The sequence below is a fragment of the Podarcis bocagei genome (assembly GCF_964188305.1).
Source record: "Podarcis bocagei genome assembly, chromosome: 2".
NCBI classification, from domain to species: domain Eukaryota; kingdom Metazoa; phylum Chordata; class Lepidosauria; order Squamata; family Lacertidae; genus Podarcis; species Podarcis bocagei.
The window spans coordinates 47992235-48016917 of record NC_138126.1 but is presented as its reverse complement, the minus strand read 5'-3'; the positions used below and the strand labels follow the sequence as shown (position 1 = coordinate 48016917).

Genomic DNA, 24683 nt, shown 5'->3' with positions numbered 1-24683 from the left:
GGTTTTTTTAAGATAGGAAGCTGAAAGTATTCTCTTTATGCAAGGCAATATGAATGGGACTTCTTCTTCTAATGGGGAGGGAGAGTAAAGACAGATTCAGTGCACCTGGCAGAGGCAGTACAGACCACTCAGAAATGTGCTTTTACTGCTGAAGTTAATGTTAGGTTAGTCCACTGATGTTTGAAGAGGTAAGTGTGAATGTGTCTAATTTTCAATTTGGGCTCCCTTAGAGGTCTTTAGAGTACTTGACAGATGCATCTTAGTATCTTATTTTAGAAAAATAAAAATTCAATAATGCTTCTTTTCCTCGTGAGATTGGGAATTAATGTCTGCGAAACCATGATATGCTGAATTGGAATGGAAAGCACTAAAGAGAAATACAGTTGCCATTGGTACTAATTGAAATGATTAGCATTTGCTGACATGTTGTGTAACAGCAGAGATAATTGAGCCATACTAGAAGAAAAATGCCTGTGCTGTGAGAAATAGGGTTGCCCTAAGGAGAGACTGAGATGTAGGGTACTCTGGCTCTGAGCACAGGGCATACTGCATAGTGCCCTAGTTGCAGCTATAGCTGTTATCATGCCCCTTGAGACATCCAGCCAATCTGCTTGCTTCCAAGTAGGCATTCACTTCCGTTCAGCAGATGGAAGCTGAGAATCTCTCTTCTATCCTTTACAGGAGCAATACTCTTTTTTTTATAATAATTTTTATTCAGTTTCCAATATACATTCCATCCATATTTAACATCCACTTCTAACATATACATCTTTTAGACATCCCTCAGCCTATCTGACAATTTTCCATATAATCACAATTACTCACATTTCTTAAATTTATATTGCGCTTTAACAATCTTAATCTTATCATATCTTTTAAGCAACATTTCTATCCATCATTTTTACAGAGCTTCTTGAAAGTCAACAAGCGTTATTTGCTTCTCACATACATTTTTGGTATACTCTGTAAATTTATTCCAGTCCTTGGTGAATCTCTGATCACGTTGATTCCGAATTTTCCCCGTTAATTTGTCCATTTCTTCATATTACATCAATTTCATTCTCCATTCTTCCCTCGTCGGCATTTCTTCCTGTTTCCATTTCTGGGCCATCAAAATTATAGCTGCTGTCACTGCATACCTAAATAGTTTTACACCCTTCTTTTTAATTTCATTCCCTAATATTCCTAATAAAAATGCTTCTGGTTTCTTAACAAAAGTATATTTCAACATTTTCTTCATCTCATTATAAATCATTTCCCAGAAGCTTTTCACTTTCTTACACTCCCACCACATGTGATAGAATGTTCCTTCTTTTTCCTGACATTTCCAACATTTATTACTGACTTTATACATCTTACCAAGTTTCACTGGTGTTACATACCATCTATACATCATTTTCATAACATTTTCTTTTATTGTAGTGCATGCAGTGAATTTCATTCCTTCTTTCCACAATTTTATCCACTCATCAATTTGTATATTATAACCAAAATCTTTAGCCCACTGAATCATAACTGATTTAACTTCCTCGTCCTTTGTATGCCACTCAAGTAATAATTTATACATTTTTGATAAAATTTTAACATCACTGTCCAAAATTTATTGATGAAACCTAATTTTCTTTTCCTGAAAACCTCTTTCTGACAACTCTTTTTTGAACATTGCATTTAACTGAAAGTAGTGCAACCAATCATTTATGTTTTCTTTAACGTCTTCATATGGTCTCAGTTTCAATTTATTACCTTCTTTAATTATCAAATTCTCGTAAGTAATCCATCTCCCTGTCATATTGATCTTTTTCACACTCATTATCTCCAATGGTGATAACCAGTATGGAGTTTTAAACTCTAGTAAATTTTTATACCTATTCCAAACTTCAATCAACGATCCTCTAAAGATGTGGTTTTCAAAACCTTTATGCACTCTATTCTTTTCACACCAAAAATAGGCGTGCCAACCGAATCTATTATCATAACCTTCTAAGTCCAACAATTCTGTGTTTTCTAACTTTATCCATTCTTTTACCCAGCAAAGACACGAAGCTTCATAATATAACTTTAAATCTTTAAATCTGGCAGGAGCAATACTCAGGGTACTGCTTCCCACCTTAGCTTGAGGGATCCCTGGAAAGAGCAAGGCAAGTGGTAGAGCAGCAGCTGATCTGTGGCTTGCCTCACGGCAACTCTTAAATGCTCTCTGTAAATAGGATTTTGCCAGTGGTCATCAGATCCACCCATCATGCAGGTGGATCCTAGGTGCCTCAAACAGGAAATAGTTCTCCCCTCTTAAACAGCCCACTGACAGTGCCCATCTTAAATACTCTCTTGAGGCCAGTCACTCTTCAAGCATGTAATCCATCGCCCTTTCAAGTCTTGCATAGGTGCCATATACATTTGGCAGGAATTTTAAAAAACCATCTTCACCATTCTGTTTCGCTTCCTAGCATCTCTCATTAAACAATCCCTCATAGCAGGGCCTGGAAAAACCTTTATCTGAGACTTCTGGTGCTGTTGGGGAAGAGAAGACATGACTGGGTTGGATAGACCATGGGTCAGACTCTCCACATGAAGCCACAACATCAGCATGTGTTTCCTTGGCTGCATATTTTGTCTCAAGCTACAAAGGTAGAGTGTGTGTTGTGTTGAAGCACAAGTGTTGACACATGGCTTGTGCTCAAACCCATGTCCAAATCATGGATGTTATGGAACGTATTGGAAGGATGCTTCATTATTGCATGTGCATAGTTAACCGCTATACACAGCTAAAATGAAGGAATGGCCATGCCCACAGGATTAACGTCAAATAAAATTATGTAAAGGTTGTTCTTCTAGGGAAGGAGAAAAGGGGCCCTGTAAAGATTTGGTGGGATAGTTGGAGTTGTATCTAGCTAAATCATTGGATGCATGGAACAACATCCACAAGAAAAACAGAATTTTGCTTCTGCCCTTTGGAGCAGATTTGGGTGGGAAGGAGGAGAAGGGGAAGCTCTGTTGCACTCATGGAAGGGATTCTGTGCACAGTGATCTATTTAGATCCAACCCAGATCCTCTGAACACAACCTCCATGTGTGTAGTAGAATGATGAGAGTAACAGCAGAAGCTTGGTTAGAAATCTAGGCCCTTAAAAAGCACTAATAAGTAAGTAGAGATCATTTTTGCAAGCGTTGATATTTGGAAGTGGCTATTCTGACCTTAAGGGACGCGGGTGGCGCTGTGGGTAAAACCTCAGCGCCTAGGGCTTGCCGATCGCATGGTCAGCGGTTCGAATCCCCGCGGCGGGGTGAGCTCCTGTCTTTCGGTCCCAGCTCCTGCCCACCTAGCAGTTCGAAAGCACCCTTAAGTGCAAGTAGATAACTAGGTACCGCTTTATAGCGGGAAGGTAAACGGCGTTTCCGTGTGCTGCACTGGTGCCGGCTTGCCAGAGCAGCTTCGTCACGCTGGCCACGTGACCCGGAAGTGTCTGCGGACAGCGCTGGCCCCCGGCCTCTTAAGTGGGATGGGTGCACAACCCTAGAGTCGGACACGACTGGCCCGTACGGGCAGGGGTACCTTTACCTTTACCTTTATTCTGACCTTGCTGATAAAGAGATCCTTCCTTTATAGGGCGTGTCAGTGTCTCAGACCTGGGCAAAGACTTAGGCCTCTGTTTCTGTTACAGAGACCAATCTTTTCTCTTCCTCTTTTGGTAGCGTTTCAGTGTAAATAAAAATAAACAGAATTTTTAATAATGTCTTGGCGCAGTTCCCGGTGAACAATTTAAGCTTCATTCTGTCTCTAGCTAAGATTATGTATTCAGCAACTGAGCTGCCAGGGAGCTAGTAAAAGGATAAATCCTGAAGGAGTTTTGAAAATTAAATACAAAATAGCCCTGATACACAATCATAGTATCAGTCTTCCAAAAAACAAACAAACTCCTTTCGTTCTCTAAACTTAAACACTGACACGAGTGGTCAGCAGTAAACCAAATTACATAGCCACCAGGTTGTGAAGGATCCACAGTGTGCAAAGTATTAAATAGGTAATTATATTATTCTGTGATTCCGGAGAGGCTAAAATTGCATCCTTTCTTCATTACTGTAGCAATTTCAGTTGTATAATTTGCTTTGCCACCAGATGCATTTTGAATAAATCATTGCAAATGCCAAGCAACCATTTGGAGCCCTATTGATCCTAACAAACCCATACCAAATCCAAGAGCTTTCCTTTCTGATATATATGATTAGGTTGCATTTGTGAAGTGTGTTAGTGCCAGTGAAGGCATCTTCAGAACTAGCTTGCTACAGTGCTGTGGAAAGTGCAGCATCTTGCACAACACCGTGTTAAGCATATTTTAACTCTGCTCACGAACAAATGCAGTAAAGCAACAAAATAAATCTGCCTGACAGGTGACAAACTAGATTCCCTCTTAAAATGCTGATAATCAATAAAAACGAGCCTCTTCTAATCCATTGTTGCTGCTAAAATAAAACGGAGTACTTCATTGTAAGTCAGAGAGGCAACTTAAACACTACCAAGAAAACACATGTGTTTTCCCCTGCTAGAGACGGTTGCCATCTGTCTGTTTTTGCTTTTGTTCTAGCTGTGGGTTGGATCACGTCTGGAGTCATTTAAGCGTTTAAGAGTTGAAGTTAGTATGATGCAGGCATCATTTTCCGTGGTACATGCACTCAATTTAGGGCCCACTTTAAAAATAAAATAAATGCATTCCACAGGTGACCCTGGAATGACTGAACATGCCAGGAACAGTTTGGTATCTTCAACGTGTGTGAACTGTTACGTTATCTTCACTTAAAATGGATCTGTTAGCTTTCCTTTTGATTCACATGGCATGGTGCAATGTGTTTCCATTTCTATATGTGCTAGCCCACATATTTAGAAAATGATAGTTTAAACTCAACAAGAGTCTTGCTGGATCAGGCCAATGGGCCATTTATCCAGTCTCCTGTTCTTACAATGGCCAGTCAGATGCAAGCAGGACTTCACCTGCAACGGCCCACTCTGCGCTTGTGATTCTCAGCAAGTGGTGTTCAGAGGCATACTGCCTCCCACAGTGGAGGTGGTTATTGTTGTTGTTTAGTTGTTTAGTCCGACTCTTTGCGACCCCATGGACCAGAGCATGCCAGGCACTCCTGTCTTCCACTGCCTCCCGCAGCTTGGTCAAACTCATGTTCATAGCTTTGAGAACACTGTCCAGCCATCTTGTCCTCTGTCGTCCCCTTCTCCTTGTGCCCTCCATCTTTCCCAACATCAGGGTCTTTTCCAGGGAGTCTTCTCTTCTTATGAGGTGGCCAAAGTATTGGAGTCTCAGCTTCACGATCTGTCCTTCCAGTGAGCTCTCAGGGCTGATTTCCTTCAGAATGGATAGGTTTGATCTTCTTGCAGCCCATGGGACTCTCAAGAGTCTCCTCCAGCACCATAATTCAAAAGCATCAATTCTTTGGCGATCAGCCTTGTTTATGGTCCAGCTCTCACTTTCTTACATCACTACTGGGAAAACCATAGCTTTAACTATACGGATCTCTGTCTCTGCTTTTTAAGATGCTATCTAGGTTTGTCATTGCTTTTCTCCCCAAGAAGCAAGCATCTTTTAATTTCATGACTGCTGTCACCATCTGCAGTGATCATGGAGCCCAAGAAATTAAAATCTCTCACTGCCTCCATTTCTTCCCCTTCTATTTGCCAGGAGGTGATGGGCCCAGTGGCCATGATCTTCGTTTTTTTGATGTTGAGCTTCAGACCATATTTTGCGCTCTCCACTTTCACCCTCAATAAGAGGTTCTTTAATTCCTCCTCATTTTCTGCCATCAAGGTTGTGTCATCTGCATATCTGAGGTTGTTGATATTTCTTCTGGCAGTATTAATTCCGGCTTGGGATTCATCCAGCCCAACCTTTCACATGATGAATTCTGCATATAAGTTAAATAAGCAGGGAGACAATATACAGCCTTGTCGTACTCCTTTCCCAATTTTGAACCAATCAGTTGTTCCATATCCAGTTCTAACTGTAGCTTCTTGTCCCACATAGAGATTTCTCAGGAGACAGATGAGGTGATCAGGCACTCCCATTTCTTTAAGAACTTGCCATAGTTTGCTGTGGTCGACACATTCAAAGGCTTTTGCATAGTCAGTGAAACAGAAGTAGATGTTTTTCTGGAACTCTCTAGCTTTATAGGCTTATCCAGCATGAATCTGCCTTAAGCCCTTTAAAGGCCAGTCAGTTTTATAGAAGGCACCAGCACCACTGGAAATTGCTATTGCACCCAGGTAGTTCCCTTTCAGTGCTAGGAAAGGAAAACACTTAAGTTTACAGAATAATAATAATATTTATGGCCCAGCCACTCTGGGCGACTTACAGCACATATAAAAACATAGTAAAACATCAAACATTAAAAACTTCCTGATACAGGGCTTCCTTCAGATGTCTTTTAAAAGTTGTTTAGTTCGTTATCTCCTTGACATCCTAAGGAGGGTGCCACTACTGAGAAGGCCCTCTGCCTGGTTCCCTGTAACTTTGCTTCTCGCAGGGAGGGCAACAAGACACCTGTGGACAGAAATGCTCATCCTGTTATGCCATTGTGGTATTTACTTATGAGTCGAACTACTCCAGTTTCTCTCTTCTGTAGCCTAGCTGATGTTCTTGCCTTTCTCCCGGCTCCCATTTATGGCTTGCACGGTAATATCGTTTGGGTAGTGCATGAGTACATAGGGGCTAAGTACTCTGATGTTTTGTTAGAGGTTTATTTTAAAAGATTGAGCTACAAGGCAAGCAAACACCATGTACACACCTGACTTCTATGTTACCTGGGTGCATAACCTTACAGGCTCTCGTTTGCTAAGTAGTTTGGTGTAAGTGATGGTGACATTACAAGCACATATAATGCATTAGTTGCATTTTTCTAAGTGATCACCAGTTGAAATCACACAAGAAGAAACATGGATTGACTCCCCTCCACAGAAAGAGTTAAGTGTTCTGTCATCAGAAATGGTGAACTCTTATGATTATGGTTCTTTTGGTTGTTGATCTCGCCACAAAATTGGGCATTCTCTAGAAAGTTGACCCTGAGGGACTTAAACCTTATTTATTTGTGTACTTACTGGAGAGCTGCACAGCTATATCTCTGTCATTATGCCATTCTTAAATAACATACTGTATACTGTGTAGATATGTGCATTTTGACAAAACCGTTTATCATATCAAATGTATGTGAAGGCCTATCACACATGAAATAACTGTATTCTAGACATTTTTCTAGTCCTTCACACCAATTTCCTCCTGTTCTCCTCCTCTTGTGTTAGCAGAGATCCATTTAATAAGCAGTATTAGAGAAGGTTATAGCCTTTTGAATTGTAGTGTCTTGCCTCCTGCATTATAGAAACCTAGGTGGTGTTCCTTATAAAATTTAATGCTAGATATAATAAAGGATGAATGCTTTTGGAGGTAACAGCTATGTGAGTAGTAGAAATTTATTACTTACAGTGATGACATAAATATTCATTCTTTCCTTAGCCTGTTGTTCACTGCTGTATTTATTTGCCCAGATTTTAGTGTGATGTTAAAATGCTGCTAACCCTTTTCTTTGTTCTTTGGATATTTAATACATTTATTTATTGGTTGAAGCATAATTGGATCTGTTCTTTTTTAAGCAGTGTACAAGAGCTTGCCCTAAAGTGAAGAGAATGCAGACTACATAACATAAAGTCTATTTAAAGGCTGAAAGGCAGAACTTTAAATTGCAGCTGAGAAATTTTGAAGGAAGCTGTTTACATCTCACCACTATGCTAATCTATTGGGAAATATGATAGACAGCCTTGCTTTTTCTACCCAAGTTAACAGGCTCCCACTTGATATTGGCTGTGGAATTGTTGCAAACACTTTTAACTGCTTGTAACTCTTAATGCATCTTGTGTTTTTTGAGAGTAGGCAACAAATGGCAAGTGAATAGCACATATTAGAAAATGGTGCTTGCAAAATGTCTTCTGAATTAACAGTGAGCTATAGGAACTTGCTGACACTTATCTGACCCATAAAAAATTACTTACTTAGAAGTGTTCCTCTCTGGTGGCTTGGATATCTGGGCAGCCCATGTATATATTTGAATTTCATATTGTACCTCACCTTTTTGAAGGCGTAGTATAGGCTAAAGTAAATTTAAACTGCTTGAATATGAAAACTCATTATACCATCCAAATAAAATGTACCTTAGTCATCGGGGCAGCCCAGGACCTCCATATTCACTGCCCAGGCTTGTGCCCCATGGACGTCACTTCGGTGCTGCCAGTGCAGCAGTTTGACTTCACTCCCAGAGGTGCACTCCATTGTCTCTTGAGACTGACAGGGACTCAAGGTGGCTTACAGATAAATTAAGAACAGCTAAAAACATAGGAAAAAATAAGCATTCAACAGTTATAGTAGGCCAGCAGCCTGATTTTCACCTGGCTATTTTTATTACAATAAATGTGCAGCTGATAACTCCATTTTGTGTAGCATTCCAGATCTTTCTCCGCTGAAATATTTTGTTGCTGGAAAATTTAGGGTTTCCCTCGAGTAGTGTGCATGTTGCAGTTATGAGTATTGTGTGGAACATGTAAAAGCACCCTACTGCAAGGACCCTGTGATAAGCGACACAGCTTTACTTCCCTAATTACCTAAAACACTTTGGAAACGTTTTAATTTTATCGCTTTTTCCTTGAAGGTTTAACAACTTTTGCTATACAGTAAGTGCACAGCTTATGCAGGGGTTGTGTTCCAGGGATCTCGCCTAAAGCAAAAATTGCACATAGTCTGTACACGTTGGGTTAAAATGGTGGGTGGGATTGCCAAAGCCATTTCCTCCGGAAGCCTACTTCCTTTCTGGCCCCCCTTTAAAAAATGGCAACGCACATAAAGCTGAATGAACACAGTTAAATGCACGTAAGTTGCAGGCTTATTGTATGGCTCACCTGTACCTAACGTAAAAACAAAATATAAACAGGAACAGACACACCCACCCACTCCCCTTAACTGTAGAGATGCTTCATTCTTTTGTGAAACCTCTGTATGGAACGTGTTGTCTTTCCTTTGGAGAGTACCCTCACTTGTCACGAGGGTAACTGAGCATTGTCCATTTTGCTTCTGCTAGTAATAGTTATTTGTTAAAGAGGGCAGGTGAAATTTGGCCACAGCCCATTTCATGGTTGCTATGAGACTTGTAACATTTGCATTCCACCTGTTGCTTTTTGCATAGCATGCATTTCCCTGGTAAATCAGGGAGCTACTTGGGCTCTACATGTGAAAGCAATCAAGTCCATAGCTCCTTCTACCTCACCATATCATAGCAAGACTAGATAGACCTTTAATGGGAATGCCAGCCATGTCAACCAGAAGCATTCTTGGAGCATTCAGAAATCCATTAGATTCTGTAAGCCTGCACAAGTAGAACATCTTAATGGCTCCTACACCACTGCAAAGGGGATTAGCTACTTCCAATCAAAACTACACTAGGAAGCGGTCTATCCATGCCCATGAGGTTATTAAAGCACACTAATTTCAGACCATTACCCTCCAGCCCTGTTGAAAATACTAGATCTGGAGCTTGTCCTGCAAAATGTTTTGACCAGTGATGTTTTGAGGCAGCACTGTGGTTGTTATAGTAGCCATGAAGCTCTGAGCTGGTCCTCCAAGGCAGGCCCAACATGGATGTTAAAATCCACAGGGCAGCTGTGTGTGGGTTTTCCCAACACTGCAGCTCATACAAGGAGACTGATGGGCAATGGGATGATTTTTATAACAACAGAGTTTATGTGTATTACCTATATATAATGGCAAATGTTTATATGTGTAGATTAAAATGGTGGGTGGGGGATGATGCGTGTGAGTCTTCCAGTGTTTTTGTAAAAGACAACATGAGGGGATTCTGGCCTCTCCATACAAACAGAAGTCTATGCATGAGTAATAATAATAATATAATAATATTCCACGCTGTGTAATAATGGTGAGTTTCCTCCACATAGATAAATGTGGCGCTATATTGATACCTGAAATCTTTTACCATGTACAAGCCCCCCTCCCCCCAAAAAACAAAAACCCCATATGAAAATGACTTTTCTGTACATTCCTTGTGATGGAGATTCACCTGATAATAAGCTATAGTAGGAGTTATTTTGAATGCATATGACATTAGAATTTATGTGGGTGTATTTGTTGTGAGGTGATGGCCCAAAGATAACCCCGTTTTAGGAAAACAGCCGTGTGAATGACCTTGTTTAATATGAGCATGTCCCGCACGAGGCAAAGCCTTGTCCTTTAGATCAGAATAAAACGTGTTCAGGGAACATCTCAAGGTCCCTTTAAAGTTTGTGCTGATGCCTTTAAATTTTACAATGACAGCTTTGTAGGAAGAAATGGAGGCTTCTCTGTCAAGCCCCTGGGTTCTCTTCCGATTGCTGTTAAAAAGATCCTTGGGATTTGTGTCTCTGGTTTACTGTTCTCTTTGTACAATTTCTCTCACATCTGTCCAGGAAGAAAAATGTAACTAGTGGCATTTTCTTTCCAAGTCCGTCCCTTGAGCATAAGAGGAGTGCCTTTCCCTCATTAGTGGCTTTATTAAAGTACACATAGCTTTCCTTATATAGCTTATACCTGAAAGCTATGTTTTGTTTTTGCATGGGTTTTAAGTCCACAGCTTCCCCACTGGCTTCATTGATCCCCTTCCTTCCCCCTTTGCAGCTGGGCTGTTGACTGTAGAGCTGTGTGACTGCTGGCAGCTTCCCTTTTAATAACTACTTGCTGATGCTGGCTATTGATCAAGCAGCAAGCTGAGCTTCAGCTCAGGGGAGTAAGGTCAGTTTATTCTTCCTACCTTTTCCTTTCCTGTCAAGTCAGTGCAGAACTCACTTTTGAGCTGTGAAACTTCAGAACTCATGGCTGGTACTGTGCCTGTGGCAAACAGGCACTATCCACCTGGCATATGCCAGTCGTGAGGAATGTAACCCGGCTGTGCAAAGGAAGGGAGGGAATTTACTCCTTGTGTACTAAATATCTGCCCCGTAAACTATTTCTGCATGTAGCCGGGGGTGTTTTTGGTGGGGGGAGAAGAAAAGATGAAGACGTGGTTATGTTCTCTTGGTAAGGAATGGTGTTTGCTAAGATGCCAGGGTTCTTTTGGTTATCAGCACCTCCGCAGCTAGAGGATAGCCAGGGCAAAAGAGCATTTATTCGTTTATTGCGTTTATTCCACACCTTTCACCAAATGGGCTTCACTGCAGCATACAATATAAAACACTAAACTAGATGGGGGAAGAGGGTGGACTTCGTTGGATGTCTAAAAAATAGCGAAGAAAGCACCAGAATAACATTTCTGGGGTAGGTGTTGCATAGTTTGGGCACCATCAGACTAAAGGCTGTGTTACTGTAGTTTAGCAGATAGGTTACTAGTGCATGGATAATTAGCCAGACTGTGGACACAGTCCATGCATCACTTTAAAGTGAGCTGGTGCATATTGCTTGAAAGTCCCTGCAAGCAGCTCCTCTGCTCCTTGTTATTACATGTGAACCAGGCCATTATCAAGAGCTCTGGAAAATAGTTTTAATGGACAAGCCTGTGAAAGAAAGTCAATGTGTCTTGACAATTTCATTGAGAGCTGGTACCTACTTGCATAGTATGCCAACCAGCATTCATCCTGTGGACATATTGCCTAGAATGTATGAGTAGTTCTAGTTGAATATTTTACCGTATAATTTCATGGTTATTCTGCTATAATTCTAACAATTTTTCTACCTCTATGACCTTTATTGCTTCTATCGCCGTACTTGTACTCTCAGTGCTTTCTATGTTTATAAGGTTCAAAATTTATTTTTCTCTTCATTTTTATTACTCTTGTGAAAATCCATAAAAATGTAATGAAGAAATGAATCCTGAAACAGGGATGGCTTAAAGCCCTCAGTATGCACTGCCAGGAGTCTGCTTATACAAAAAGGTGCACAACTTGTTTTTGCCTGGGAGAGATCTAAGGGTTGTATCCAATGCTACTCAGAGTAGACCCATTGAAATTAAAATATGTGACTAACATAGGTCCCTTTATTTCAGTGGACAGGATTTGCCTAACGTCATGTGAGCAGAAGCCCTACTCAAGGACTTATTGCGCAATGGGGCTTCCCCTCCTCCTCCCATGTACCCTTGCCCTTGAAATTGGATAAGCCCCCCAGAACAGGGTTCAGGGGGAGGAGAGTGGGGATTGTTTCATCTGTGAGATGCTTGCACTGGTAGGAGGTTTGTAATAGTAGGACATTGAATTCCACTCATTAGGTTAGGCGACAGCCTTAATAGGGTTTCTCTCTCTCTCTCTCTCTCTCTCTCTCTCTCTCTCTGTGTGTGTGTGTGTGTGCTTTTCACACTTAACCTCTAATTATAACCTATTGCCCATTTAGATTTAAGAAACACACTCACAGTTCAAGATTTGTTGTTTTTACTTTGCTCCATATAGACATGAGTTTCCCACTGACCTTTTTTGTAAGTGCGAGATACTAGTTTTTAAAAATACTGCAATGTGAAATGGAATCTGTAATGTGAAATGGAAGGGCTAAGTAATAGCATTTCTGCCCTTGAATTGCTATAGACCTTTACTCATTTCCTGGATTCTAGTTACAGGTAGGTAGCCGTGTTGGTCTGCCGTAGTTGAAACAAAATAAAAAAAATCCTTCCAGTAGCACCTTAGAGACCAACTAAGTTTGTTAGGAATTTTTTTTTGTTATGTTTCATTTCCTGGAGTCTCTGCTTAATGAACCCGTCCAAATGTGATATGTACAATCTGTTGGAAAGTGGGATTCTCAACTAAAATCTGATTTTGTAGTCCTCTAAACTTAGCGTTGGTGGAACAATTCTTCCTGTCTTCATCCAGGAAAAAAATGGCTCACTAAAACCAGAATTTCCACCGTTAGCAAATGTTTATTATAACACAAGGCTTTCTGAAACAGTTCCCTAAGTTTATTTTATTTATTCCCCATGCAAGTCAGCAACAATGTAAAATGTCTGCCTGGCCCCCCACTGAAATGCTGTAAATCCACGAACTCAGTAAGCTGGCACTTGTGTGAGTCTACCACATCAAGGCACTAAGAAGCAATCAAAAGCAATTTCAGAGGTATTTGACCCAACTTACTGGAAAAGTGGTCCGTTCAGCTGTCATATGTTGGCTAACACCATGTAGTTTGTGTCCCCAACTTGTATGGCAGTGATTAGGGCAGTTTCCATGCTTCTTCGCCTATATTTTTATTGCAGTGGATGTATTTTTCAGATAAGAGGGGGGAAACATGGATGTATTGATCCTGACAATGTTGAGCTCCTATCTCCTTCATTTTAGCCCTCTGCTATTAGTGTTGGAACTAATGCTCGATAGCCAGATTTGTTTGGGAAGGAGAGGAGCTGCTAAAGGAGAAGGAAGGTCTTATTTCTTCCCAGTAGTGCTGTTCTTCTAGGCTCCTCAGGTGGGAGAAGGGAACCTTGCACATTGTGTTATCCAAGGCGATCCAAAGTTGATTGTACTATTAATATGTGTATTTTGGTCCAAGTCAGGGGTAGACAGGCTGTGGCCCTCCAGATCTGCCTCAATGAACCTGACAAATGGCCAGAGATTTGGGGAGTTGGAGTCCAACAACATCTGGAAGATCACAGCCTTCCTATCCCAGGGTAAGAGTAATTCAGTCCATTATAATGGCTTGCCCTATAATTACTCTGAGGAAAAAACTGTCATTTGGAACAATCAGGCAACCCCTAAGGGAGCAGAATGTTCTGGCCGCTTACGGTCTCTGAGTTTGTCTTGTATTCTTGGGTGCACCTTCTCTATTGAAATGGGATTTTAGAAACAATGTAGCTATTTATTTAGGCAAGTTTTTAAAAAAGAATTTACACTAAATTCTTCCATGGAATCCATATTCACAGTACATAATCACATGGACAAAAGTTAGGGGGAACCACATGTACCTTCATGCATTATAGTACTGAGATCATGGCTAGCGTAAAAAGTGCAACTATAATCATAGATATGTTTTCTTTTTCTCCATGTGTACATGCAGGTGCACACCAACCTTTTTCCATGTGGTTGTGGACACTTGACTATATGATTTCACAGAGGAATGCAACAACTGGCCTTTTGTTTCTACATGTGCAATAAGCCTGGCCCTTGAGGACATAACACTTTAACCACGATTAAGTGTTGTGTCTGAAAACTTAAAGCTATTCTTTGCTTTTTCACTACCTTTATATCCTGCCTTTCCTCTGAGTAGCTCAAGGTGGCTCTCTCTCCCCCCCCCCATTTTTATTTTCACAACAATCCTGGCAGGTAGCTGAGTCTGAGAGACAAAGACTGATCCAATTGTACCCAGTTGAGATTCATAGTCCAGTTTGGATTTGAACCTTGGTCTCCCAGGCCCCAATCCAGTGGCGTAGCGTGGGGGGTACAGGGGGGGCCGGCCGCACCGGGCGCAACATCTGGGGGTTAGGGTTAGGGGGCGCAAATCCACGGGTTAGGGGGCGCAAATCCACGGGTTAGGGGGCGCAAATTACTTGCCTTGCCCCGGGTGCTGACAACCCACGCTACGCCACTGCCCCGATCCAACACTTCAGGCCCCACACCACAACACTCACTTTTCAATGCTTAAGAATTGGTCACAGAGCAGGTTGTAAGCAATGTTTAGCACTAACCATGGTTAAGCATTTAATTCGCACTGAGCAAAGTGTGATTCGGGCCGTTTTTTCACCTCACAAGCTGCTTCTGATACTGCCTTCACACTGGCATCTTTTGGGTGGAAAGTACTGAAGAAAAGTGCAGCTAGCAGCACTTACAATCTTGTGGCAACAGCAACAAAAAGGTGAGTGTGTGGTTTCACATACTCTTCTGTTTTCCTGCACTGAGCTGAAGAGTCTCTAAAGACCTTCTGGCGTGGCTCTGATTTTAACTGGGTTAAGTCAGCCAGCCATGGTTATGCAAAATATGGTTAAGCATTATGTCTGCAGGAAGCCACTGTAGCAGAAAACACCTGAACAACATCTTTGTTTCCCCTCTGTCTGCTTCCTTGGGAGGGTATGCAAACTATTGTTGACACTTGCTTGAGTGTGGTACATTAGCTTCTGTAAGTAATTCACATTCCTAACCTTGAATGTAGAAAGCATCTTGCTTCTAATTTAGCATGCGACCTCTGGAATGAAACCATTTCGGGCCTGTGTTGCTGTCCCCTAAATTGGGAGAGACAAGGAAGGAGTAGAATATTATTGTGCTTAATCTAACCTTGCCAAAGGAAAGGAAAAACTTGGTTTGAAAGACACATTTTTCAGGGGCTTGTCATATCTGTAATAGGCCCATTGCCTTAAATATGTAAATTGCACGCACAGCGCATGCCTGCAGTCCATCTTTGGTTCTGTCAGCAAACCCTATAAGATCCCATTTGTCTAGAAAAATGCTTTTCTGAAAGGTATGATTATTCTAGACTGCTGAACAAGTTTTCCTATGTGACTGGCATTTAAACAACCATGGTGTTTTGTAGAGTGACACTTAGAGAAGTACTCTGCAGGAGTGATATAAGTGTGTTGGAGGGAGGCAGAAAATGGAAAAGAGAAAAGTGGTTGGGGGATGGGGTGTAGAAAGAAACATACTGTACTATCATTACGTCCCCCCTCCCCTTCTGATCAGCACAAAAGCCTGAATCTTCTACAGTCAGAAGATTCCGAGCAGTGACTGCAAAGAGATGGATTTTTATGGAGAAAGGGGTGAAGGCAGTTCTTTTGGGAAATGCTGATTAGTAGCTCGAACACTTGCATGAATATTCTGTAACTGAGTTTAATTAAAAACGCTTCTGAAAAGTGAAGATAATCTGGCTGTTAGTTGTTGGGAAAGGAGCAATTTCTTTTTATGTTGGTCTCAAATGCAGGCTCAAGCATGTTGTATGAAGCTTTCAAGCAGGAAATGTCTTATTTATATTATTTGTTGTCTTAATCCAGCAGAGAAGTAAGAAGTCCTCTGAGATTCAATGATTAAATTGCCTGTTTGCTCATGTTAATAACAGAGATTGGAAATATCTGTGTCTTGATTCAGTTCTATAGCTTTGCCTCTTGCTAGACTATAAACAAGGTATCCTCTGCACAATTAATGCTTGATGATTCAGGCCTCTTCCAGAGTCAGTCTAACATGTTTGAGCAACATGGACCTCTCGTAGCACCATGAAAACACACCATGGGGTCAATCACTGCTGTAAGGAAAAGCCTCCACATTTATTTGGTTCACGTAATAGTTATACCTGCTTTGACTCCTTTGTTTGAAACCTGTTCTATGTTTCTCACATCTTTAAACATGCATGCTTACAAAATTCATTCTATTGTACAAAGACATCTGCATTTCCCAGCAAAGGTTTCTTTGCTGGTAGTGATTGTGCAGGGATTAGGAATGCTAAACCATTGAGGTATCTGTCGGCATTATAAAAGGGTAAAACGCCTACTAGACCCACAGAGGTGAGTCTAGCATCCTCATTGTATAGCTTCTGTCATATGGTACAGATGCAACTCTTTGCCCTGGTCTTTGACACCTAAGATACATGTTTTAAGGTCCTAACCTTCTGATTTTAAATGGTTTTAACTGATTTTAATATGGTATGTTTATATCATTGTAACCTGCCCTAGAACATTATGGTGAAGGTTGGGTAAGAAATTCAGTTAATACTATATGAAGGTTATCGTTATCATCACCGTCTTCTTTCATGAATTTATTGAATAATGCTCCTTTTAAACTCACATCTAAGTCAGACTGGTTTTGTCTCAGGGGCATGTCATAAAGTCCTAATAGCATGGTTTCCTTTTCAAAACAGCTGTCGACTGAGGCACTTTGAAGCAGTGAAGGATCGGAAGGGAAGGAAGAATGTGCTTACCCCTTTCCCCCCTTCCTATTTTCCTGTTAATCTCCCCATCTCCTAAACTCTGTATAATAATAATAATAATAAACATAATGAATGCATTTTATTTATAAGAATAATAAATCTTTATTGCAGTCCAAAGACCCATAGAACAATTTCAGAACAAAATACAGTTAAGACAGCCAACCACAAAAGAGAGAGAGAAACCGAGGCGGTCATTTTGTTATGTCTCAAGCATGATGATTGTTATGTCTCAAGCATGACAGGTCTAATGATATTACACTGGCCATGGCATTTTATTTATATGCCATTCTTCTGCTGCCGTACCCCAGAGTGTAGCCAGGGCCAGCCCAAGGCCCTTTGGCACCTGAGGCAAACCACAAAATGCTTCCCACCCCAACCAGGGAAGAAGGTGTGAGTGAAGATCTACATCAGGAGCAAGGGCAGGAGGAGACCAGCAGCTCCTTCCATTCACCAAGAAGCCCCTGTAGAAGTGGCATGGGGTTTGATTTGTAATTTATAATTGCAATGTACTGGTTTTTATCCCTGAGCTATAGGTAGGGCAAACCCACCCGTGAAGCAAGATAAGGCAACTGCACCCACGGGGGCAGCAGATCCAGCTTCCAAGGAATGCATTGCCCACTGCTGCTGATACAGTGGCAGTGACAACTGTGGCACACTCCTTGGGGGTCGAATCTGCTGTCTCCTTGGCCTTTTGGCCAAGGCGGAAGGTGAAGGTTGACAGGGGAGATGCCCCTTTACTGTGCCAGTTCCCAGGCTGGTGCAGTGAAGAGGCCTGGATAGGTTGTTGCCATCATGGGCCAGCTCCTGAACTAGCATTTCAGGATATTTTGTTGGCTGCTGCTAGCAGAGATGCTATCAACAGAACCTTCCCCTACATTTTGGGTTGGGTGAATTGGGGTGCTCCTTGCTGGTGGGGCTCCCTCACTGATGATGGATGGGATGGACAGAGGAACACACCCCACTTGTATAGGGGCTTGGATGGTTCTGTTAAACAATGGTTTAAAACACTGTTTGAAGAGATCTGTCTAAATCAAGTTTCTACTTCGTCATTCATAGATCCCCTGAAAAGGAGTGCCTGCTACTTGGCTACAAAACCAATGGAAACATGATAGTTTACAACTTTTTAAAGGGTTAAAACTACCTGGAAGCATGCTCTAAAACCTCTGGTCTTGCAGATCATGCTTACTTAAGAAACAAGGGGTTAGGACTGGAATTGTGAAATAATAGATTTCTGTCTGGCTCTTCTGTACACACCGAAAGGCAGTAAGCAAGGTCATTTGCCTAAAGGTAACTTTAATTCAGGATAGAGTTCAGTGTGCTGGGTTGTGGGTTTGTTTCCAGAAGCAACTTACTGCTTACCATTTGATAAAACCGTATTTCTCCATGAGATGGAAAGTAAATTTCTGTGAAGCTAGTTATAAATATTCATAATTTGCTGTAATACATTGTCTGCAATCCATTTTAATACAGAATTAAGCATCCTTAAATCCGTTGAAAACAATTGGCTTAAGCATACTTTATGTTCTATTTATAATGCTTGACCTGACAACTCTTCTCCATAGAGAAGAGTAGGCTTAAACTCAGGGTGTTTGATGGAGGGCCATGAACGGAGTTTCATGAGCAGCGTAGAATTTAATACGTTAGTATTAAATTCAGATTTTATGTTTAACTGGATTTTTTAAAAAGTGACAATTGATCTAATGTGGGAGGGGAGACTGACCTTTAAAAATATGGTTGTACATGATGGTGGCTTTGCATCAATCATGTGATCGTTCCTCCTACTGATCACAGCCCTTTGTGCCATAACCTGTACTGTTTTGGGGTCCCCAGTGCTTAGAAGAAGCCAGCGGTGGAACGTATGCCTGTGCTGCCCAGGGTGGGTTCACGGGGCACGGAAGGCACCCTCCATGTGCCACAGTTCAGGGTTAGGAGGCGGGCGGGGAAGCTGTTGCCCACTCTCCTGCTCTCTACCACCAGGTCAGGCAGAAGCACTGCAGCCAGGGCACACCTCCTTCTGACATGGAGCCAGGCTCCGATGAAAGAGTCTGCTGTGGGGGCACCTGTTTGTGCTCCCTCTCAACATTGCCCCCGGGGCCACGGCACTCCCGGCACCCCCTGCTACGCCTTAGGGAGAAGCAGGCATCCCGTCTTGTTCAAGGAGAAGCAATTCTGCTAGCACTACAGTTTGTTAATTTCCCCCCACCCTGGATGTGATGCTGGTGGCATAATCTGTAGCGCTTCTCTGGAAAGAGAGGTGTCTGTTTGGGGTGGGCTGTCAGTCCCCCATGCAGTTTTCCTACTCGGAAGAACAGGTGGTGCCTAGGGCTAGGAGCTGCTTTTAACAGCAGATCAGCTGTTCTCCTGCTCCAAAATTGGGAATTTTGGCATCTTCTATCATGCATTTGTAGTCTTGAGGATCATTTTAAGATTATGCCATTCTACCAGGGACTGCTTTGAATATGACTTGCAGCTTTAATTTAGTGCAAAATGCTGCATGTTGCCTCCTTGTAGAAGTGTGAATGTGAGGATGTATTCAGCCAGTATTGTGGTCACTGTAGTGGTTCTGTTGGTTTTCTCAGCCCCTTCACAACCTGTTAACAACATATACCACCCACCTGGGTCGCTTTGTCAAGAACCTCCAATGTAAAAGAAGCAATAACTGCTGTGGGGTGGATTATGACGTTTGTGCAGCAGCCCCAAGACTTTAGAACATGTCCCTCCCAAGTTATGCTTTAAAATGATAACATTTTTAGAAACCATTTCTTTAGGTGCTGGTGGTTTTGAGGGCTAACTTGGTGCCGCTTATGGTGTAGTATAAGTACTTTTGTGTGTGACAGAAGTTACTTGAATTTTAAGAGAAGAGGGAGTGCTTTTTTAAAAAAAAAAGACATGCAACGTTAACATGATAACTGAAGGGCTGTGTGTGTGCATTGCATAGCATTGTTAAAGTCAATAAAGGGGCATAGCTCATGTTCAGAAGCTTTTGCTGTGAATTCATAGAAATCATGTAGCGCCTGACTCACAGGAGGGAAGAAAGGAGGGGTAGCCCAGATGAAATGATAGCTGACAAAGATGCTCTAAATGTCTTAATTGTTCAGTTTAAGTTGACACTAGTAAGATGATGTCACAGGAATAAACAGCAACCTCTTCTTTGGAGAAGTCTGCACAGTTTGATACTGCTGTTCGGGGGGTGGGGGGGTGGGAGGGTGAGCTACCCAAAAGAGTTGTACAAGAAGCATTGTTTGTGGTGAAGGGTTCTCAAGGAATTACCTCAGCTGTAAACTGACTTCATCTACATCTCCTGGCCTGATGTATGGATCAGGCAAAGTTGCCCTCATATTTTATCACTTTGTAGAATTGTTAGTAATTAAGAAGAAGAAGAGGAAGAGTTTGGATTTGATATCCCGCCTTTCACTCCCCTTCAGGAGTCTCAAAGCGGCTAACAATCTCCTTTCCCTTCCTCCCCCACAACAAACACTCTGTGAGGTGAGTGGGGCTGAGAGACTTCAAAGAAGTGTGACTGGCCCAAGGTCACCCAGCAGCTGCATGTGGAGGAGCGGAGACGCGAACCCGGTTACCCAGATTACATGACTACCGCTCTTAACCACTACACCACACTGGCTCGTTGTTAGTAATTTTTGCACATTTTTTAAAAAAACTTTTAAAAATGTAGCATGATAGAATGGACTTGGTGTTAGCATATGCAATGACACAAACTGGAAATAGACTCTTCCATTTGTCTCTAGGTGAAGGTGTTAAATTGATTTAAGAACTGGTTTATGTGGTGCTCTTATTTAAATGTCATTCTAATAGCTATTTTAAATTTTGGAAATGTGTTGATCTGTTGTAACTGCTGGGCATGCACCCTAAAAAAGGAAGGAAGAGACCTTCCATAAAATGATAGTAAATAGTAAACTATTTTAATAGCGATTTTGTTATTACTAGGGCAACATCTTTGGCCTGTTGGTAAAAAGATCAGGGAAGATTCCCCAAATAACTTCTTCCAAACATGAAAAGCAATTCTCATTTGCTGAGCTGCATTGTCATAGAAGACAAGCTGTTTTTCTCCTCAAGTTTTTTCCTAGTCTCGTTGGGGCTGTGTCCTCTGCAGCCATCACCATGACTTTAGTGGTCTTGATTGCAGGAATTATTTGGGAGAGGGTGTGGCAGATCTTACAACTTGGGTGGGAGATTAGACCATGTGACCATTTGGATCTTTCCTACTCTGAATTTAAATAATAGCTTTCCCTACAGAACGTACCCTGCAAATGAGATTCAGTTATCTTCTGCTTATACTATTAATCACACAGTATCTCGTGCTCTCACTCTCCATAGGAAAGGTTTAGAGAGGGCTTTCTCACAGATTTGTATTAAAAACACCAAGGTAGCTTAGACCCATTTTTGATATTTTTAATGAGTCCGCAGAGTGTTAATGAAATTCATATTCTTCTCCTCCATTTCTTCTCCCTGTCTTTTCTCTTGTAAGATAATTATTTTGAAAAAAACTCGGAAGTTTCATCTTGACCTAAAAGCTCGGCTGATGGCAGCGTAGTATCTAAATTTTGGAGGACTGCGAGGTCACTTCCGTTTGTCATCTTTGAAAGTCTATTTCCATAGTATTCATAGTATTCTTTAAGTACAGATTTGGCATAATAATGTAATGCCTTCATAATGTACAGTGCTTTATGGCATTCATATTCCTTTGTATGGGCAACAAAGATCTTAACCCCCTGGGGAGCTGGTACCTTCTGCTGTACAAGAATCCTGCCTAAGGCAAATAAAGTTTCTAAACACTCCTTAACTGAGCAGAGAAGATGGTTGGCATTTATATGGCATTAACCCATCTAAGCAAATTGGGTTTTGCCCACTAATGGCTAATACGTAAAGGCTAATACATCAAATGTCAGTCAAGTACTCTTCCCTTAAACGTGGTAGGGCCACAAAGCTGATCCTGTGCTCTGCTTCATAAAATGAAACATTAGGCTTACAGTACTGGTAAAAGGAATTTTCTAAATATTGCTCTGACTTGGGGAGTTGTCGCCACATCTGTATCTAACAGATTGAGGTTGAATCCTGACAAGACAGAAGTTCTGTTTTGGGTGGACAGGAGACGGGCAGGTGTGGAGGACTCCCTGGTCCTGAATGGGGTAACTGCCCTGAAGGACCAGGTGCGCAGACTGGGAGTCATTTTGGACTCACAGCTGTCCATAGATGCACAGGTCAGTTCTGTGTCCAGGGCAGCTGTTTACCTGCTCCACCTGGTACGCAGGCTGAGACCCTATCTGCCCGTGGACTGTCTCGCCAGAGTGGTGCATGCTTTGGTTATCTCTCGCTTGGTCTACTGCAATGCGCTCTATGTGGGGCTACCTTTGAAGGTGACCCGGAAACTACAACTAATCCAGAATGTGGCAGCTAGACTGGTGACTGGGAGCGGCTGCTGAGACCACATAACACCAGTCTTGAAAGATCTACATGGCTCCCAGTACTTTCCGGGCACAATTCAAAGTGTTGGTGCTGACCTTTAAAGCCCTAAACAACCTCGGTCCAGTATACTTGAAGGAGCATCTCCACCCTCATCGTTCTACCTGGACCACTGAGGTCCAGCGCTGAGGGCCTTCTGGCGGTTCCCTCACTGTGAGAAGCCAAGTTACAGGGGACCAGGCAGAGAGCTTTCTCGATAGTGGCACCTGCCCTGTGGAATGCCCTCCCACCAGATGTCAAAGAGAACAACAACTGCCAGACTTTTAGAAGACATCTGAAGGCAGCCCTGTTTAGGGAAGCTTTTAATGTTTGACAGACTATTGTATTTTAATATTTTGTTGGAAGCTGCCCAGAGTGGCTGGGGAATAATAATAATAATAATAATAATAATAATAATAATAATAATTATTATTATTATTATTATTATTATACAGTGGTGCCTCGCAAGACGAAAAGAATCCGTTCTGTGATTCTCTTCGTCTAGCGGTTTTTTCGTCTTGCGAAGCAAGCCCATTGACGGATTAGCGGATTAGCGCTATTAGCGGCTTTTAGCGGCTTATCAGCTTATCGGATCAGCTGATAAGTGGCTTAGCGGCTTAAAAAAAGGGGGGAACCCGCAGGAACTCGCAAGACATTTTCGTCTTGCGAAGCAAGCCCATAGGAAATTCGTTTTGCGAAGCACCTACAAAACGGAAAACTCTTTCGTCTAGTGAGTTTTCCGTCTTGCGAGGCATTCGTCTTGCGGGGCACTACTGTATCTGGGTAGCTGTAGAGTGATGGCAAATGTAATGGTGGACTTTGTAGCAGGTTTTAGCAAGGAGTGGACTGCACAGCTCTGCCCCTCCCTACTTTCACAGAATGCCCCTAAAGCTGCAGACTTGCAGTGGAGGTTGGGATTGGGCTTCCCAACTTCATAACATGCTGGCCTTTAGTGGGTCAGAACCCACTACCAGGCCACAGCCTGATCTAAGTTGGGTTGCAACAGCAGTATCCAGCACCGTACAGATATATGTAAAATAAAAATAGGAATGGGTCCTTAATTGCATGTTTGGGTTAAAGGTGGGTCCTGAGTTAGCAAACATTGAAGACTATGGATCTATTGAGCTCCTGGTTGCTCTTCCCTTCAGATCAGGGCCTTTTTGTACTACGTAAACACTTACTGATTAGTCAGAGGAAGTTAAAAGAATAGCCATGTTCTTGCCCAGCAAGAATTCCTTCTCCTTGACTTCACCTTCACATAATGCTTTCTCCATTTTCCACCTTCCAATTTTATAACTTTAATTTCGTTACAACTCCTTCAACTTTCCAACAGGACCTTGCCACTTCTAACAGCAGCATATATAACTAATCCAAGAAAGGTCTCACTCAGTATGTCAGATCATGCAGAGCCAATATGTGAGTGTCAATGATGACTTGTGCCTGCAGTGAAGCGAATGGAAGACTGTAGCCATCAGTCATCAACATTCATTTGTTTTCATAAGCATATTAAATGTCTGGGGTAGATAACATTTTGGTGAATGTGAGATTCATGATTTGCCTTAAAAAGATTTGACAAAAACAAAGCTGGTTGATGAAGGGCATGCCCATTTGCTTGGAGAACAATAGCCATAGGGATAACCTTACCACATGGTTGCTGTCTAAAGGGGCTATAGTGCAACAGAAGTAGGATGAAAATAAACCTGAATAGTGGCATAAATGGTACAGGATTTCAGAAGTAACAGGATATGCGCTGACCGGAAATGAAGCAATAGGACCACCCTACAACTTTTGCCGGTGCAAGCGATATTTAAATTGGGATCATGTATGACTGCCCTGATAACAGCATGAGCACAAATCATCATGAACATGTAATAAAAAAAGGCTGTCAGGAGGAGCCTCAAGTGGTATGAATCATGGGATGGCTGTTCTCAGGTGTTTGGTTGCCTGACGCATTTCAAGTCAATGCTTGCACCTATATTTTTTCAAGATGGGTGTTGGGGTATGTGGGAATCTAGCCCCTTCCTTCTATTCTAAAGGCAAGCAAAGATAGTGGAAGGAAACACGCTTCAAATTGTCACAACTTGCAGTGGAGGGTGGAAGAGTCACTGTGGCAATTTGAATGTGAAATTGATCTGAAGAGCTGCTTTGCGCCTCTGAAGTCTTGCCATTGATCTTCATGTAATGAATTGCTGGGGCTCCAGGGCCCAAGATGGGTGAGTGGAGTTGTGATGTATCCTCTGCTGCCTCCAAACAAATGTTTTTCTACTCCGCCAATAAATCTTGCACAGACAGAATCCATTTTGTATATTACTTTTTTAAAACACAC

General features: G+C 41.9%; 1 protein-coding gene across 2 annotated transcripts in view; it reads left to right on the top strand.

Moving 5' to 3' along the window:
* Nucleotides 1-24683, top strand: part of NCKIPSD (NCK interacting protein with SH3 domain) — a 90256-nt gene that overhangs the window by 14454 nt on the left and 51119 nt on the right. The gene's annotated exons all lie outside the window — the stretch shown is intronic.